Source organism: Rhinatrema bivittatum, chromosome 3 (genome assembly GCF_901001135.1).
Source record: "Rhinatrema bivittatum chromosome 3, aRhiBiv1.1, whole genome shotgun sequence".
NCBI classification, from domain to species: Eukaryota; Metazoa; Chordata; class Amphibia; order Gymnophiona; family Rhinatrematidae; genus Rhinatrema; species Rhinatrema bivittatum.
In genome coordinates this window covers 480020867-480034399 of record NC_042617.1, presented here as the reverse complement: position 1 = coordinate 480034399, position 13533 = coordinate 480020867, and the positions used below count along the sequence as shown (strand labels likewise).

The following is a 13533-nucleotide window of genomic DNA, read 5'->3' as shown; positions in this document are numbered from 1 at the left end:
TGATGTCATCTGACATTGACAATATGGACTCAACTCTCAGAGCAAATGTTTTCAGCATGTGTGGGATTCCAGTAGCCCATAAAATTAACTTGTAACTCTAGCAGCCTCAACAAGTGTAGACCCAGCTATCTCCCTTCCCCCCCCTCCTCCCCTGCCAGGATAATTACATAAGACACCACAGCAATGAAATTACAACAAAGGCATGCCAATTGGTTGCAAAAAAAAGGCTGCAGCTTTATTCAACAACATATTCCCTTTAGACAACCTGTACCCAAGCTGAGATGGTAATCGCCAAGAACGGGCTACAAATCCACTTCTGCCACCCACTGTATTACCAAGCAAGGCAGCATCTTAACCTAGGCCCCTGCCTTGTCCCCAAACAAGGGGGCCTTCCGAGGCATAACAATACACCGTTATGTACTGCCCAAGGCTTCAATCTACCGCCAACCTGCACCATGTTGCAAACCCCCCATTGGTTCAGCCTGGCCAGGATCCGAGAGGTCAATTGTGCCCTGTTCCTAGTCCTTTAAGAAGGTTTCGATATGAATACATGACCACTCCTTTGAATCAAGGCTCCTCCCTCTTCCTTGGACTACTTCTTCGAAGCAGCAGTGGTGTTAACCGCAGTGGGGGGAGGGGGGGCAGTGAAGGAGCGAGTCAGTCAGAAGAGGCAACATTCGTCACCACTGGAGTCTCAACTATTATCGGGTCACACTGAGCCTTCTCACGCAGCACCTGGTTACATGTGGGCTCTGGGCAGGACTGCTTGGGCCCACATATAAATACAGGGTCCAGGCCACCACAAGGTTTAGCACAGTCCAGCTACTGCACCGCTTTATAGTAGTGGAGACCATGTTGAAACAGGTGAATCACTTGAAGAACATTCCAACATGTCTCCTGGTAAGGATCTAAAGGTGTTGGATATGTTTGAGAAGAAGATCTCAGATTGCGGCCCGCCAGTTTATTATCCAGTGTTTGTAGAAGTGTGTCCGAAAAGCTGAAACCCTTGAATTGTCAGACCCTAGGCAGGCAGAGTTTTGGCAAGATGTGGAGGATGCAAAAGAGTGTGGAAAGCATCTCATCCATACTAAGTATGAGGCCTTTGACACTGTGCCTAGAAAATTGGCAGTTTCTATAGGGACCAGGAGACTTGAGTGTTTTCAAACGAGTAGGCTCTGAGAGTTTGTGAGTGACAGCCATGGCAGATGTGCCCTGTATATGAGAGAACTTATTTAGGGACAAGGTGAAAGAGAGGATGGCTTTGATTAAGAAGGAGCAGTGTACTCTGGAGTCCCCAACTGCAGTAGCAGGAGACCAGCCTGGTCCCACCAGACATCAGTACTTCTACAAATGTCCATTTTTCCAGATACGGCCCTTTTGTCCTTTTCAACAACACTGAGCTGCTCCTGCCCTACCTCAGCAGCTACCCGCTAGAGCAGTGGTTCTCAACCTTTTTTCTGTCGGGACACACCTGACATGGTTCTCACATGCGTGACACACTGAACACATGACTGTCACGGGGCTAAATGTAAACATATACTCTGTATCTACAGGATCTTCCCTAACCCCCCAACAATGGCTACAGAACAGAACTAGGACATTCCCCTTTCAATTTACCATACAAAAAAGATATTTCTGGTGTCATCTCAGTAACAGCAACATAAACATTCTCACCTACCAGGTGCAATAGCCCTCATGAAAAAATAGTAATTTACACCAATGCATGTTCTATTGAGAAAACACAAATATTATTGATACAAATGCCTACATGCTAGTAAAATACTTCACCTCGGTCACACACATAGAATCGACCTCCAGCAAGTACAGAGAGACCTCAAATTACAAATATGGAAACAGAAACTGGAATGGAAACCCAAAAAAGCCACTCTGCATTCTGTGCAAAATAGAAATATAGCACCTAACAGACTTCCAGGATCTGCAATAATGTACACAAACTAATGCGCACAAAGTTACACCTGCATTATGGAACAAACAGTAATAATCCTACCTATGAAAAGTAGCACTGCAAAAATTACACCAGGCCCTAAACACCAATACACCTCCTATTAGGAAAACAGACAAGCCAAGCTGCTATAGATCCCTACCAAGAAACTACAAGCTTGCAGAACACCCTTAGCTGAGCCACACGCAGAACACAGACAGACCCTCACCAAATACAGAATAAAGTGACCATAAAGCTAATGTTTTTGTTTTTGCATTGTTGCACTGCATACAGAGTTTGGCTTCTTGCTGTCTCCAGTTCAGTTTTTGTCTCCACATTTCTATTTATACATTCCTTGAGAAATATAAAATAATTCTAAAACTAGAATATAATAAATGTTTCAAAACAACTGATAAATGGAATAACATCCACTCATTAAAAATTTTCAAAATTAAAAATTCTCCAAACACCAATAAAATATTTCTAAAAGCAGACACATCACATTAATACCCAATAATTAAAATGGCAGTCAATCAAGAAAGATAAACGTAAAAAGCCACCTTTACTTACCCTCTCCAGTAACTCTCCTACTCCTTTCCTTTTGGCCAATAGCACATACAAGAAGCAGCAAGGGCTGCTGAAGCTCTCTCCTCATGCTCTTCTTCCTTAGGGTTCATGACTAATTTATTACACACACACACACACACACACACACACATCCCTGACCAGTCTCTTGCTCTCTCTCACACACACACAAACGCGTCCCTGAGCAGTCTCTTGCTCTCTCACACACACACACGCATCCCTGACCAATCTCTTGCTCTCTCTCACACACACACAAACGTGTCCCTGACCAGTCTCTTGCTCTCTCTCACACACACACGTGCATCCCTGACCAGTCTCTTGCTCGCTCTCTCTCTCTCTCTCTCACACACTCACACACTCTCACACACACACACACGCGCCCCTGACCAGTCTCTTGCTCTCTCTCTCACACACACACACACGATCCTGACCAGTCTCTTGCTCTCTCTCTCACACACACACACATGTCCCTGACCAGTCTCTTGCTCTCTCACACACACGCGTCCCTGACCAGTCTCTTGCTCTCTCTCTCACACACACACACACACACACGTCCCTGACCAGTCTCTTGCTCTCTCTCAAACACACGCGTCCCTGACCAGTCTCTTGCGCTCTCACACACACACACACACACACGTCCCTGACCAGTCTCTTGCTCTCTCTCTTTCACACACACACAACCCTGACCAGTCTCTTGCTCTCTCACACACATGCGTCCCTGACCAGTCTCTTGCTCTCTCACACACAGACACACGTCCCTGACCAGTCTCTTGCTCTCTCACACACAGACACATGTCCCTGACCAGTCTCTTGTTCTCTCACACACACACACACGACCCTGACCAGTCTCTTGCTCTCTCTCACACACACACACACACGTCCCTGACCAGTCTCTTGCGCTCTCTCTCACACACACACACACGCACGTCCCTGACAAGACTCTTGCTCTCTCACACACACGTCCCTGACCAGTCTCTTGCTCTCTCTCTCTCTCTCTCACACACACACACACACACACACACACACGTCCCTGACCAGTCTCTTGCTCTCTCTCTCTCACACACACACACACACATCCCTGACCAGTCTCTTGCTCTCTCTCTCTCACACACACACACACATCCCTGACCAGTCTCTTGCTCTCTCACACGTTTTTCTCTCTTACTTACACATTCTCTCATACACTTACACACATGCTGGCTCACTCTCTCTGTCTCACTCACTCACCCCCAGCACACATGGCAGCTACAGCACAAGGAAGCCGGAATGCTGCTATTAAAAGCAGAGTCCTGACAGGCTAGAAACTGCAGCAGGAATAACCTCCCTACCCCGCAGTGGTAAGAAGGCAGCACTCAGCTGATTGCTTGTGCTGCTATCACGGCACAGAGCAGTCAGTCTAGAATGTAATTTTATGTTTTTTCTTCTCCCCACCCCACCCCAGCCTTTTATTTTATTTTTTTTTGCAGTTTGATTATTATTATTTTTGTTTTCTTGCTGGTTGTTGCGCTGGCAAGAGAAGGGGAGGTCAGAGCGGGGGATGGGGCAGCGGTACCAGCACCGTACTCCTGCAGCCCCTAGCAAAGTGGCCAGCCAGCACCGATCTTCAGCTCTGGGCAGCTGATGGACAACTTTCCCCAACAGCCGCGTGGCAGGAAATCTGGCGGCCACGTTCTCAGCTGACTGCTCTGTGCTGCGATGATCGCAACACAGGCAAACTGCTGAGTGTAGCAGGGCTGGGGAGAGTCTTGTGATGTGATTGCTACTGCATGGCCTTTTCTTCTTCCCGTGTGCCCGGTAAACATCACTTCCTCTTCGGGCCACAGGGGCGGGTAGAAGAAAAGTTCATGTTCCTGTTGCCGGCTTTCACCAACACTGCTGCCATTCCCCCTCGGGGCTTGAATGTGCTGATAGAACGAGCAGGAGCAGCAGCAGTGTTTCTCGCTGAGGTGAAAGAGGGGGGAGAGCAGCGAGTGCACAACCACCTGCTGGTGCTTCGCAACACACTAGTGTGCCGCGACACACCGGTTGAGAACCACTGCGCTAGAGGACAGTAAAGAGGGAAGCAATAGCAAGAAGCCCAGCAGCAGTCACAGCCTAAGCCTTGGACCACTTTGGTGTCCCAGAGGCCAGCCTTCTCGTCCTTCCAGAGAGGTTCCGAATCACTGAGGACAATTGGGTGCTGAGGATTGTAGATTGTGGCTACTGCTTTCATTTCTCTTATTTCCCAGCTCAATGCAGATCAGTTTTCAGTTTAAAAACATCCCAATCTGCTTGACTACAGCTAGAAATAACCTCTCTTTAGCAGAAGATCATAGGGTTCATTGCGTCTCTGGAATGTGGCCAGGAATTCTGTCTCTTGTACTTTTTAATCTCTAAGAAATCAGGAAGGCTAAGACCCATCCTGGCTTTATGGAACCTGAACAGATTGTTGATCCAAGAGAAGTTCAAGATGAATTCCTTCTACATTATTATGCTTTTCATTTAGCTGAGAGACTGGATGTGTGCTCTGGATCTGAAAGATGCTTATATGCATGTTCCTATTCACTCTACTCATGAGAAATTCTGCCAGTTTTTGGTAAAGGGCATGCATTATTAGTACAAGGTATGTTTTGTTAGACCTCTTTGTGGCTCTGAGAGTGTTCACGAAGTGTCTTGAAGTTGTGGCTGCATAGCTCTGCTGGCAAGGAGTCTGTTCATGTATCTGGATGATTGTTTGGTGGTAGGCCCATTTCTGGGGTTATACTTGAGTCCCTATGTACGACCATCCAGCTCCTTCAATCCCTGAGATTCCTAGTCAATTTCTCAAAGTCCAGCTTGGTCTGTCCAAAAGGATCCAGTTCATTGAGGCCTGGATAGATTTGCTTCAAGAAAAGGCATTTCTGTTTGTTGAAAAATCTGGAGTTTTGATGGGCCTGGTGAGTTTCCCTTCTGCAGGACTGGATGCCAGCAAGGTCAATCCTTATTCTTCTGGGTCACATGGCCACAGTGGTACATGTGGTTTCTCACAGGACAAGCAGGATGGTAGTCCTCACATATGGGTGACATCACAGGATGGAGCCCAATCATGGAACACTTTTGTCAAAGTTTCTAGAACTTTGACTGGCACCTACTGGGCATGCCAGTCAAAATAGCATGAGCTCCACAGAGATTCCTGACAGGAATTTTCCTCACGGAATTACTAAAAACTTTCATACCCCACAGGGGTCCCTCCTTCGAATTTTTGACTCCACGGTACTCTAGTAAGTTTTTACCCGTTTTCGGTTGATTCCTGTCGAGTTTGGCCCTCGCGGCCTACTGGCCGTTGACAGTACCTCGGCTAAATTTTTCAAAGGCCATGGCGTCGGGGTTCCGTCGGTGCCCGGACTGTACTTACACCATGTCCATAACAGACCCACATAAAGTCTGTGTAATGTGTCTCAGGTGCAGGCATGATGTCCTGACTTGCACCAAATTTGCCTTAATGACACCAAAAGGTCGCAAGGCCAGAATGGAGAAAATGGAACTTCTCTTCCATTCTCTGACGCCGTCTATTGCATTGACGTCGTCTGAACCGACACCATCCACTTAGTGCCAGTATCGGTCACCGGTCAGTGTCCGTCGGGCGTCGACGACTTCTCGGCTTTCGACTACCTCTACTCCCTCTCAGGTCTGAGGGCATCGTAGAGAAAAACATCAGCATCGACACCGCACGTCTCGGACCATCGAGGAAGGAAAATCTTTGACCTTGACATCGTCCAAGCTGCCATCGAAGAAACCCCGTCCAGAAAAGGCACCGACCCTTTCTCCGACCGGGTCACTGAGGCAACCCTCACCTGGACGTGTTTAGGGAGCTGCGACTCCACCTTTAACGGCTATGCCTCTGCCTCCTTCTTCCCTTCCGGATCCGGGGCTGCTTGCTCCAGATCTCCATGAAGAACTGGACCGGATGGTTCAGGAGGCCATCGATAAGGCGATGCACAGACTCCAAGGTCCCCTGGCGCCGAAATCTGTGCCGTTCGTGGAACCAACCATCAATCCCATTCCGGCAGCATTGGCACCGCTCCTCTCGAAGATGGAAGCGCTCATAGCCGCTTTTCCACTGATGGATCCTGGGTCACCGATGGCTCCGGTGCGTTCCCCGCTTACCCTGTCATCGGGAGGAGAAACACCATTCCGCATTCCTCCATCGGGACTCTTACCGATGCCTCAACCATCGATGCCGATGCACCCATCGGCGCCACCGATCCATCCATCAATGCCCTCGATGCTGGCACTGGTGCCCTCGATGCCTTCATCGGTGCCTCCAGTACTTCCCTTGATACCTTCTGATCCTAGACCAGGACCTTCAGGAATACCATCGTCCCGTCCTTCTCAGGTTCCTACAGGGACAGGTGCTGATCCCTATGACACCTGGACTGACGATTCATCTCAAGACACCGATGATTTACCATCGCCACCTTCTCCTACTGAAAGTAGAAAGCGTTCTCCTCCAGAGGATTTGTCCTTCATAAATTTTGTGAAGGAAATGTCTGAATTTTTTTGAAGGGGTTAATAAACATGTGGATAAAGGTGAACCGGTAGATGTAGTGTATTTGGATTTTCAGAAGGCATTTGACAAAGTCCCTCATGAGAGGCTTCTACGAAAACTAAAAAGTCATGGGATAGGAAGCAATGTCCTTTCGTGGATTACAAACTGGTTAAAAGACAGGAAACAGAGAGTAGGATTAAATGGTCAATTTTCTCAGTGGAAAAGGGTAAACAGTGGAGTGCCTCAGGGATCTGTACTTGGACAGGTGCTTTTCAATATATATATATATAAATGATCTGGAAAGGAATACGACGAGTGAGGTTATCAAATTTGCGGATGATATAAAATTATTCAGAGTAGTTAAATCACAAGCAGACTGTGATACATTACAGGAGGACCTTGCAAGACTGGAAGATTGGGCATCCAAATGGCAGATGAAATTTAATGTGGACGTGCAAGGTGTTGCATATAGGGAAAAATAACCCTTACTGTAGTTATACGATGTTAGGTTCCATATTAGGAGCTACCACCCAGGATAAAGATCTAGGCATCATAGTGGATAATACTTTAAAATCGTCGGCTCAGTGTGCTGCAGCAGTCAAAAAAGCAAAGAGAATGTTAGGAATTATTAGGAAGGGAATGGTTAATAGAATGGAAAATGTCATAATGCCTCTGTATCGCTCCATGGTGAGACTGCACCTTGAATACTGTGTACAATTCTGGTCGCCGCATCTCAAAAAAGATATAGTTGCGATGGAGAAGGTACAGAGAAGGGCAACCAAAATGAGAAAGGGGATGGAACAGCTCCCCTATGAGGAAAGGCTGAAGAGGTTGGGGCTGTTCAGCTTGGAGAAGAGACGGCTGAGGGGGGATATGATAGAGGTCTTTAAGATCATGAGAGGTCTTGAATGAGTAGATGTGACTCGGTTATTTACACTTTCGAATAATAGAAGGACTAGGGGGCATTCCATGAAGTTAGCAAATAGCACATTTAAGACTAATCGGAGAAAATTCTTTTTCACTCAATGCACAATAAAGGTCTGGAATTTGTTGCCAGGGGATGTGGTTAGTGCAGTTAGTGTAGCTGGGTTCAAAAAAGGTTTGGATAAGTTTTTGGAGGAGAAGTCCATTAATGGTTAATCAGTTATACTTAGGGAATAGCCAGTGCTATTAATTGCATCAGTAGCATGGGTTCTTCTTAGTGTTTGGGTAATTGCCAGGTTCTTGTGGCCTGGTTTTGGCCTCTGTTTGAAACAGATGCTGGGCTTGATAGACCCTTGGTCTGACCCAGCATGGCAATTTCTTATGTTCTTAATTGGTTCCCTTCCAATTACAGACTGAGCAAGATGATAGGCATCAAATGATGGAGCTGTTACAATTCCTGGATGCTCCCAAGGAAATAACCTCCATCCCTATTCACCAGGTTCTTTTGGATCTCCTCAAAAAGAGCTGGGAACACCCTGGTTCTGTTGCTCCAGTCAACAGAAAAGCTGATACCACTTATTTGGTCTAGTCAGCCCCAGGATTTCAGAAACCTCAGCTGGATCACCAATCTGTGGTTGTAGAATCTGCCCAAAAAAGGGCAAAAAGATAAAACCCCACTCTTCCTTTCCCCCAGGTAAGGAACAGAAATTCCTGGATGCCATTGGCCGGCGTGTCTTCCAGGGATCGATGCTTATCTCTCGGATCACCTCCTACCAGCTCTCTATGACCCCGTACAACAGGGTCTTATTCAAGCAGATTCAGGACTTTGCAGAGTCCCTGCCTCAGCAATTCCAGGAACAACTTCTAACTCTAGTACACAAGGGTTTTGAGGCAGGGAAGCATGAAATAAGATCCTTTTATGATATCTTTGACACCACTTCCAGGGTGTCTGCAACTGCTATTTCGGCAAGAAGATGGGCCTGGCTTAAGTCTTCGGACTTGTGCCCTGAAGTACAAGACAGATTATCTGATCTGCCCTGCATAGGAGACAATCTGTTTGGCGAACAGAATCAGCGGATGGTGGCGGAACTCAAGGACCATCATGAGACCCTTCGCCAGCTCTCTCTGATGCCCTCTGAGTATTCCTCCAAATAGCCTTTCAGGAAGGATACTAAAAAGTCATTCTTCCGTCCAAAGAAGTCCTATCCACCACCGTCTAGGACTCATTCTACAAGACCTTTCCAAAAGGTCCACTCTCGTCAACCTCGTAAACAAAAGCCACAAGCAGCTCCTCAGCCAGGCTCTGCTTTCGGTTTTTGACTCCTGCATAGAGAGCAGCAGCCAGTTTCCACTGCCTCAGATACCAGTGGGAGGTTGATTGTGCCACCTGTTGTTGAAATGGCACAATCACCTTAGACCAGTAGGTCCTTGCCCTAATCTCTCAAGGTTATCGCCTGAACTTTCTCTCCATTCCACTGGACTCCCCACCTCTACCGGCGTGGAGAATATCCGACCACTCCTGGAGCAGGAGGTCTCCCTCCTCCTCCAGTCCAGAGCAATAGAACCAGTACCTTTCTCTCAACAAGGCCTAGGATTCTATTCCTGGTACTTTCTAATCCCCAAAAAATCGGGCGGCGTTCATCCAATTCTGGACCTACGTGCCCTCAGCAAGTACCTCCAATAAGAAAAGTTCAAGATGGTAACCTTGGGTTCCCTCCTTCCTCATCTGCAAAGAGGAGACTGGCTCTGCTCTCTCGCTCTCCAAGATGCGTACACACACATTGCGATAAATCCATCCCATCGCAGGTTCCTGAGATTTCTAGTAGGCCCCAAGCACTATCAATATCGAGTGCTCCCATTCGGCCTGGCATCTGCACCATGAGTCTTCACCAAGTGCCTCGTAGTAGTAGCTGCCTTCCTAAGGACTTCAGGGTGTTCACGTCTACCCCTATCTAGACGATTGGTTGATCAGGGCTCCCACTCAGCAAGTTGCTCTGTCGTCCCTACACACTCTGATTTCGCTAGGATTTCTCGTCAACTATGCAAAATCCTGCTTAGTCCCATCTCAAACTTTATCATTCATAAGGGCAGACTTGGACACCTTGCAGGCAAAGGCATTTCTGCCTTGACAGGGAGCTCTCACTCTCATCTCTCTTGCACACCAGCTACAGTCTCAGCGCCGCACGACTACATGCCACTTCCTCATCCTACTGGGACACATGGCATCCTCAATACAGGTTACCCCAATGGCCCGCTTGCCATGAGAGCCATGCAGAGTACTCTAAGGTCACAATGGACTCAGTCCGTCCAACCTCTATGCACCACTATCCACATCACAGACTCACTCCGTCAGTCTCTAGCCTGGTGGAAAAATCAGATCAATCTCCTCCAAAGCTTGCCCTTCCAGGCTCCAGACCCTTAAATAATTCTCACCACCGATGCTTCCAACCTCGGCTGGGGAGTCCATGTGGCCGATTTGAAAACACAAGGAACTTGGTCTCCAGAGGAAGCCAAACACCAAATCAATTTCCTGGAGCTGCGAGTAGTCAGATATGCTTTCAGGGTCTTTCAGGATCGCCTTTCCAATCAGGTCATCCTGATTCAGATGAACAACCAGGTGGCCATGTGGTACATCAACAAACAGGGTGGGACGGGCTCCTACCTACTGTGTCAGGAAGCTGCGCAGATATGGGCGGAGGCCCTCTCCAACTCGATGTACCTCAGGGCCACCTATTTGCCGGGAGTGGACAATTTATTTAAGGGTTTTTTTATATACCGAGGCACGTTTGCAAAACATCACCTCGGTTCACATTGTAACATAACTTAGCAACAAGCTTTACAATATTATCATTTTTTTTTAACAGGGAGAGGGTTAACAATGGTAGGAGAATATGATACGAGAATTATATACATATGTACATATTAGTTCAAATTGAATTAAATCAGAGCAATTAGAGTAGATTGCAGGGGATGGTAATAAGGGAAGGGGAGGAGGATGGGTATATCCACAGGGGGTGGAGGGAGAAAGTAGAAAGGGCGAGGGTCGGAATGGAGGATTTTGTCGCATCTAAGGGGAGAGTCAGTTCGTTAGTCAGGGTACGCTAGTTTGAACAGCCATGTTTTAAGATTGTGCTTGAATTTTTTGTGGCAGGGTTCAAGGCGGAGTTGGGAAGGCATTTTATTCCAGTGGGTGGTTCCTGCAATAATGAATGATCGCTCTCTGAAAGTAGTGTGCTTCATGAACTTAGGAGAGGGGGTCTGGAGTTTGGCCTGGTGAGGCGTTCTTGTGGGCCTAGTCGGGGTGTGAAGCAGGAGATGTTCAGGGAACCATTGCATGTCATGGTTATGAATGGCTTTGTGTATGAGCGTGAGTACTTTATATACTATTCTGAAAGTTACGGGGAGCCAATGTAATGATTGAAGGACGGGAGTAATGTGGTCATGACGGTGGGTATTGGTGAGGATGCGTGCAGCGGCATTTTGTAATAACTGTAGGGGTTGTAGCGTACTTTTTGGTAATCCTAGGAGGATAGCGTTGCAATAATCAATTTTGGACAGGATCATCGCTTGCAGTACTGTGCGGAAGTCAGAGGTGTGGAGCAGAGGTTTAATTCTCTTCAGGGTGTGGAGTTTGAAGAATCCGCTTTTTATAGTGGCTGAAATAAATTTTTTGAGGTTAAATTGGTAATCTATCATGATGCCAAGGTTGCGGACTAGTAGGGTAGGAGGGCAACCGGGTAGTGAGGGGGTGGGGGAGAGACTGCGTGAAGGGTTGTTAGGGGGAGAAAGAATGAGTAGCTCTGTTTTGTTAGTATTGAGTGCTAGGAAATTATCGGAGAGTAATTTATTAATCTCAGAAAGAGCAGAGTTCCAGATCTTCATTGCATTTTCAATGGAATCATTGATAGGTTGTCCGCCAACAATGTGTTGGCGGACAACCTAAGTCGCGCTTTCCCATCCACATGAGTGGTCCCTCAACCCCACAGTAGCGGACTCAATATTCCAACATTGGGGTCATACTCGCATAGACCTCTTTGCGTCACCTCAAAACCGCAAGGTAGAGAACTTTTGCTCTCTCATTCGCAGCCAACACTCACAGCCAAGAGATGCGTTTTCCCTTTCATGGGCAACCGGTCTCCTATATGCATTTCCTCCAAGTCCACTTCTCTCGAAGACTCTCATGAAGTTACGTCAGGACAGAGGATGCATGATCCTGATAGCACCTCACTGGCCTCGCCAAGTATGGTATCCAATACTTCAGGATCTTTCCATTCGCAGGCACATTCCTTTGGGAAAGGTCCCGCTTCTGATCATTCAGAACAGCGGGTGCCTCACCACCCCAAACTTCAAGCTTTGTCCCTGACGGCCTGGATGTTGAAAGGTTAATTCTTCAGCCACTTAACCTTTTGGAGCCAGTTTCCCGTGTCCTGATTGCTCCACGGAAGCCTTCCATTAGAAAGTCTTACCTACACAAATGAGACAGGTTTAAATCATGGTGTTCTCAATCCCTTAATCCCTTTACCTGTTTCACCACGAAGTTTCTAGACTATCTCTGGCACTTGTCAGAATCAGGTCTAAAAACTTCCTCCATCAGAATTTCAGTGCGGTGGCCCCCTTCCATAAAGGTGTCGGGGGTGTTCCTATTTCGGTACAACCCCTCGTGACACGTTTTCTGAAAGGCTTGCTTCACCTCAAGCCTCCACTGCATCCTCCAGCCCCTTCCTGGGACCTCAACCTGGTTTTAGGTTGGCTCATGAAACCACCATTTGAGCCTCGAAACCTGTGCTCTTCGCTTTCTCACATGGAAAGTGATTTTTCTTCTGGTGATAACATCTGCTCGCAGAGTTAGTGTGTTACAGGCCCTAGTTACCTATCCGCCTTACACTAAGCTTCTGCAGGACCGGGCAGTACTCCGCACTCACCCTAAGTTCTTGCCTAAGGTAGTATCGGAGTTTCATATTAATCAATCCATTGTACTACCTACCTTCTTTCCCAGGCCCCACTCCAATCCAGGAGAACAGGCTCTGTATACCCTTGACTGCAAACAGGCTCTAGCCTTCTATCTGGACCGTACAGCAGCCCACAGGAAAAGCACTCAGTTGTTTGTCTCTTTCCATTCTATCAAATTGGGGCAGCCTGTGGGCAAGCAGACTCTCTCCTCCTGGTTAGCGGACTGCATATCCTTTTGCTATGTGCAAGCAGGCATTCCACTTCAAGACTGTGTTAAGGCACACTCTGTGAAGGCCATGGCGACTTCAGTAGCTCACCTACGCTCGGTGCCGCTTCCTGACATTTGCAGGGCTGCTACCTGGAGTTCTCTCCATATCTTTACAGCCCATTATTGCTTAGAGAAGGCCGGAAGACAAGATTCCATTTTCGGCCAATCTGTCTTGTGCAACCTTTTTACAACTTGACGTATCAACACCCTTCCACCTGCCCGTTAGGGTTCAGGATGCCCTCTACCAAATTCCTCCCCAATCCTTGTGCCTATTGCACATCTTGGGTACATTTGGTGCATTTCTCGGACATCCTCAGCTCGGTACTCACCCATATGTGAGGACTACCATCCTGCTTG

The 13533-nt window shown here is 47.4% G+C and overlaps 1 protein-coding gene across 1 annotated transcript in view; it reads left to right on the top strand.

Annotated features, from left to right (window-relative positions):
* ATAD2B (ATPase family AAA domain containing 2B) overlaps window positions 1-13533 on the top strand; it is a 610472-nt gene that overhangs the window by 273803 nt on the left and 323136 nt on the right. The gene's annotated exons all lie outside the window — the stretch shown is intronic.